Source organism: Homarus americanus, unplaced genomic scaffold (genome assembly GCF_018991925.1).
Source record: "Homarus americanus isolate GMGI-L3 unplaced genomic scaffold, GMGI_Hamer_2.0 scaffold52512, whole genome shotgun sequence".
NCBI lineage: Eukaryota > Metazoa > Arthropoda > Malacostraca > Decapoda > Nephropidae > Homarus > Homarus americanus.
Genome location: NW_024735442.1, coordinates 650,781 through 657,809, shown reverse-complemented (window position 1 = coordinate 657,809; position 7,029 = coordinate 650,781).

Genomic DNA, 7,029 nt, shown 5'->3' with positions numbered 1-7,029 from the left:
GTCACAGGAAAAAAAGAAAAGTTAACTATCGAATTCTCACATTTTTTAAGGTTAATATGTCAACCTAACCTAACCTAACCTAGCCTTTATTACCGGCCACCATAAATTAATTGTGACTTTTTTTCCTAGCCAAAATTGTGACTTTTTCTGACTTTTTTTCCTGTGACTTTTTTTCCTAGCCAAAATTGTGACTTTTTTGTGACTTTTTTGCCTGTGACTTTATTACCGGCCACCTATTTTTTGTATGTTTGTAATTCATGTGAAGATCACGCTGATAGTGTAAATAAAATGCTTGAGAAAGAAGTAGTGTTCTCATTTCTTAAATGTATTATTTTTTTCTTCATTTCATTGTTTTATTTATTTAAAACATCAATATCAAATTGTTTTCGGTAGAAGAGCTTACTTTGTTTACTACATAGCTCACTGCGCTGGTTGACAATGGACGAGTTGGCGGTTCTGGGGAAACATATTTTAACACAGTGTCACACTGTTAGAAAAATACGATGAATATTGTTTTTAAATTAAAGTTAAAACCATCGTGATTTATTCCTGAGAAGTTAAACTATTTGTGCAACAGTAAACTGCACCATTTTGGCGATGACGCCAGAAGCTGGGAGCAGACGACGCGCATACAGCTGCAATCAAGGAGTTTACAGCGAATGACTACTTCAGATCGCATCAGCCCTGTTCAGGTAAGGCGTAAAGGTGCGTTTTTCACAATGTGAGTCAGGGGCATTTCGTAAGTGATAAAACTCAAGTGAACTAACAAATACAAGTTGTAAGCCCCAATGTTTACACTCGGCTGACCTACTCCGACGTTTCAGCATACACATGCAGAATACACCTATTCTAGATATCTAAATATGCTCCTAATAAACCTACTTAACTCTCATACACTCCTCGTTGCTATTAAAGCATAATATTCGTGAAGATATGGGTCAGTATAGAAGTCATGACAGGGTCTGGACTTTAGTTTGAGAATGCTTGCTGCTGGGTAAACATTACAACATATTTCTGCTTTTAACTTGGAGGTGCACTCATTAACCATTATCTACCATTAGTCATTATTTCCTAGAGTGTACAAGCAACAACTAATAGTTAGAGGTATAGTTAAAGTACGAATGTTGGTAACTGGCTGTGAAGGCCACACTACAATACTTGTATTCTAGATACTTTAATATTTGTACAATACTTGAAACAGCTATTACCAGATACGGTTGTACTGTGGTTAGTAATATATAATATACAATCAAATGCTTTCTCGTGTTAGGTTTATAAGCATTAGAAATGCAAATTAGTAAATACTGTACAAGAAAATCTCAGCAAATATGCAGCTTACTATTTTCTTCATGGATGCACATTTTCTTATACAGGACTTGTATTTGAAATGTTGGTTCTATATTTGGAGAATTACTGTGAGGAAAATTAATAATTTTCTAATAATCAGTATGATGTAGGGACTAGGGAGTATGGAAAAAATACAAAAAAATTGTATAATATACACTGTAGTTCCCCATGTCCTCCTTCGGTTGGAACAAATGCAGGGGTTCAGGAGTTTAACAATGATTTGTTTGCAATAGAAAAAGTAATTTACTAGTTATATACAGTCTCACCCAAAAGTTCGTTAACTCTCCCAGCCAGCGATTGCTGCACTGCCTGCTTCAGATATATGAACTTGAGTCTGTTCGAACCTTTAGATTCATTCGCATCGGTGTCATGTTCTGGTTGGTATTGAGACAGTTTCAAACATCTGAAGCAGGCAGTGCAGCAATAGCTAGCTGGGAGAGTTAACGAACTTTTGGGTGAGACTGTACCTAAAATTTGCTCGACAGTAGAAAATGCGGAAAGAAAAAATTCATTCTTACATTTGTTGTCATGAGTGGCAGTTACTTTTTAAAATGAATATTACATCCAAGCACCAGGTACTTTAATAGAATATTATAAATAAACCTAAGCAATCGTGTAAATTATGGCACTTTAGATTCTTTCATCTCTTGATAACGAACATGGCAGAATATTGAAAGAAACGTCAGAAAGTTAATAAGAAGCAACATAATGACCTAAGGTATCATAATCTAACCTCACCTAACCTAATGAACCTTGCCTACAAAGGGCGAAATATTTGGCCTCGGTCTGTCCCTAAAGCATCCAGCATGTTCCTGGCTGATTGTCTTAAGCAAATAATCTGGCCATGGCTATCCTAAGTCCTTTCCTGATTTTAACAACATCGATAATAAGCTTTAATATCCACTGTTAAAAGTTCTCATCTTTCTATGCCTCTTTTTGGCACCCAAAAATTTTAACCCATGACAATATAATAAGGACATATCAGCACTTGAAAGCCATTTCCTATTATTTTATGCATTACTGTACATAAGTTATATTTGAAAATTACATTGGAAACCTTAGAAAATGTATATTTTCCCGTGTTTGTAACTAACATGCTTTCCACAAGTAATTTTATTTTGTAAAATCTTTTCCTCCCCAATCAAATGGACTAATAAATCACGCTTTCTCTGCGATATAGGAGAGCACAGAACTCATAATTTTAGCTCCAACGAAGGTAAACAAACACACGAGTAAGACGACCCATAATGCATCAGCGAAGTGGACAGTACACCTTTTCACATATCCGTTGAGACATTGTTACATAACTATTTGACAAATTTCATAACCGAATGACAGAACACATATCGAATGACAATCTAAAATAACTGTTGGTGGTATGTCATTCTCCAATTGTTACATTCTCAAACTATATGTAGACTGTCGGTTTATTGTTCACGTCTGTCAACTTCATAACTTATGTCAATCATTTCCGTTAGCATGAACGAACATTTATTTTAGATTGCCATTCGATATGTGTTCTGTCATTCGGTTATGAAATTTGTCAAAAAGTTATGTAACAATGTCTAAACGGATATGTGAAAAGGTGTATTACCAATTTACCAGACCTCCCCTACTTGGTCCCACACGAAGGGGAAGAGGTTCGAGCAATTAAAAATACCGCTTGAAAGAACAATCCCTTCAAGAAGACTCTAAGTCAGAAAGGGAAGATGTTGTTTAATAATACGGGTGTCAGTCTCGAACCAAAGCTGATACCCTCCGCAAGAAGAGTGTGGCTGCCCAGCGCAAACTTCGCAATCTAAAGAACAGCTAGTTTAAAAATAAAGCATGTGAAACGTAAAAACTTGCAGATCAACACAAGATATGCAAATTTTTCAATTCCACTAAAGCAGTTCATGGCGCAGCCCCCCCTCCGCTCATCCGAAGGTAACTGATTAAAGACGAAGAAGGCCTCCTTCAGCACTGGAAAGAGCACTACCATTCTCTGCTCAATCGAAACACCGATGTGGATGTCCTGACTACCCAGTAGGTCCCTCAGCATCCAGAGCTGACCCACCTCAGCTATCCTCCATCCTGAATGAGGTAGCCACTGCCATCAACAGATGAAAAATAACAAAGCTTCAGGGCTTGATGGAATCCCAGCCGAGGTGCATAAAGCAGGAGGACCTCTGCTTACCAGACATCTCCACTCTCTCCTGGAGAATATATGGGAAAAGGAGGAAATCCCCCAAGCTCTTAAAGATGCCTCCATCGTAAATATTCATAAGAACAAGGGCGACCAGTCAGACTGTGACAACTACCCCGGCATCTCGCTGTAATGAGGGGGATTTTTCATAGAAAGATACTATAGTCGGGGGATTGTAAAGAGAGGAAGTTTGGTAGCGTGGCCGTTTAGTTATTTACTGTTAATACTTTCTTAGGGGAAAGCTTTCTAAACACCGCTTTCAATACAACTATTTTTTAATTAACTGAATGGCATGGGCACATTAATAGAACATTATATCGAAATTACTAGAACATTATATTTACGTTACTAGACACTGACTCTCGGACACAAACATAAAATGAATACACTTCCCACTGTAGGTAACTCACCCTATGGATAGCTCTGACAATGACTCACGTGTGACCTGAGTCACACACAAGCCAGCTTCAACAACACACACACACACACACACACACACATCAACACACACACATACCAGCTTCAACAACACACACAAGCCAGCTTCAACAACACACACACACACATACCAGCTTCAACAACATACACACACACACACTCACATCAGCTCAACCAGATACGTCGTCCGAGTGAGAAAACTTGGCGATTGATTAATTAATTATTGATGTTGCAAGTGCTGGCGCCATGAGCTCACCCACCACACATACCCGGTTACAAGCGCACGCACATGCATCCACACACACACTACAGCCACACAGGCGCACGCATCTGCACAGACACATTAAATTCTAAACACTTGAAAACATCGCCCACCCACACTCCGGGAAAATGTATAAAATATTTAGTTTCAGCTTCCTCATAGCACATGTAAATTACAGTCTAAAATTACAATGTTTACTGTAATGATGGCCTCTATGTGTAGTATCATGGAGATCCAAGATAAACACCTACTACATCTGCAATTCATTAAGTGACTTTATTACATCCGTAAGTAGCGATTATGTAGAGGCGCCGAAGTAAACACTGGGGAAGTTGTCAGGATTCACACGATTCAGTGAGAGAAGCAGCTCACGCCACAAAACGAACGACTGATTTTCAAAGCCAAGTGAAAAAGCCGAAGTATCCAAAGATATTAAACAACAAATTTCAGTAATTATAGATATTTCAAATAATTATGACAAAGTTGCAATCACAAGCCAGAGCTGGGATCCTCAAATATGCTAGCTTTATTTGTTGATTTTCGTATACTCGGACCTACCATCCACATCTAGCTATGGTAGGGTTGCAGTACAATTATGACCCCCGCAATGCTTATAGTCATGAGAACATTATTTTTATTGTCAAGGTTATGGGATATTCCCATTGTAATGATTTTATTGAATCCTGATATCTGTAGGAAAATGCAAAGAGAAAGGTTAGGGTCGCTTTCACACATTCGGTCAACGGGAAATATAACTCCTGTCTTAAAATGATTAGTGTTGTAACAGTACATCTCTCTGGACTCTGTGAAGTGTTAACGTAGCATCCGACGCTGTAACTTTGATCTCAGTATCAGAACACACCAGGAAGGGGGTGTTGAACTATTGATACCTACCTCTATGTTATGGTCCACTCACTCATTACCAACGCACATTGCATCTTGTCTTGTCTTACTCTTCATACCACTGTAACAGCCTTCCACGCCACTGCTGTCTACCAAGGGGTGACAATATTCAGGATCACCTAAGAATTAACTTCCGGCTTATTTCACCTCACATAATATAATCTAACCTGATTTAATCCCGCCAAAGTAGCGTTAGGGTGTTCAAGCATAATTTGTTGTCTAATGGTGGACCCTGCTGCCATATGGCACCACAAAAATTGTGACCAAGTCCCAGGTTGCTGATTTGACTTTCTGCCTCATTTACACACAATTGCAGGGTCTCAATTGTTACTCTTACTATTGACAACACAACATACATATATTGTTTCTCACTATTGATTTGTTATGGTTCTTTATTATTATTATTATTATTATTATTATTATTATTATTATTATTATTATTATTATTATTATTACAGTGTTGATATTATTATTATTGTCATTATTATTTCATTATTTTATTTTTAATTATAAATGTTATTTACTGTGAATTATTATTTTATTTTAAATCTTGTATTTTTATTATAAATTCTATTTACTATAAATTATTATTATTATTATTACATGTTCGCACTCCAAGCTTTGTCAATAAATGTGTTAAACTAAAATTTAAAAAAACGACCCCCAGTCCCCGATGTGGGTCAGTGACCTGTGCCCGGGTGGGCTAATCCGCGTGAAAAAAGTTTCTCACTCTTGATTTATTTTTTATTGCATTATTTATGGCTATAATTTTTATTATTATTACGGATCACCTGAAGAATCGTCACCCCAGATTGTCCACCTGAAGAATCATCATCCCAGGATATCCCACCTGAAGAATTGTCACCCCAGCCCACAGTGAATATAATTTGTATAATTAGGATAACATAAATATATTCCTTTGTGTTATGCATATTTATTGTGAAAAGTTTAAAGAAAAAAAAAGAATAATATACACCTAACTTAACCTAACCATGGAGGGTCCTGACCCCACCTGAAGAATTGTCACCCCCAGGTGTTGCCACCTGAAGATTTATCACCCCGGGATATCCCACCTGAAGAATTGTCACCCTGTCAAACTCTGGGGTGACAATTCTTCAGGTGATCCATTATTACTATTATTTTATTATATTTTTTTTTATTTTTAGTAATTATTATTATTATTATTAATTATTATTATTATTATTATTATTATTATTATTATTTATTATTATTAATTATTATTAATATTATTATTATTATTATTATTATTATTATTATTATTATTATTATTATTATTATTATTATTATTATTATTATTATTATTTCCCCTCCCCCCGGCCCTGGTGTGGGTCAGTGACCTATGCTCGGGTGGGCTAATCCCCGTAAAAAAATAAAAACAAGGCGAACAATCTTCAGGTTATCACAAATTCTCAAATACATCAATATCTACAAAATGCTTAAGGGCACACTTGGCAAAACATCCAACGTCATTGTTGCGTCACGGGTAAAGTTTAGCTTAATTTATATAAAAATTACTTTACTATGTACCTGAGACACATTGGTATTCAAGAAATGATGTAATATATCCCATAAAGGGTAAACGTATGCCAAATAACCCACTAACGTCTTCAGCAAACAGTCGCTCAAATATCTCGATTACACAGCGATTAGTTTAGTCTAGATGAAGATCATAAGAACATAAGAATGGAGGAAACTGCAGCGGGCCTATTGGCCCATACTGGGCTGTCCCATTTACACCCAGCCCCTATTGCTCATATATCCATCCAACCTATGTTTGAAGCTATCCAGCGTGTTCGAGTTATTGATGATATTTGGTAACTTGTTCCAGACGTCCACTACTCTATTTCCAAACCAATGTTTACCTATTTCGCGC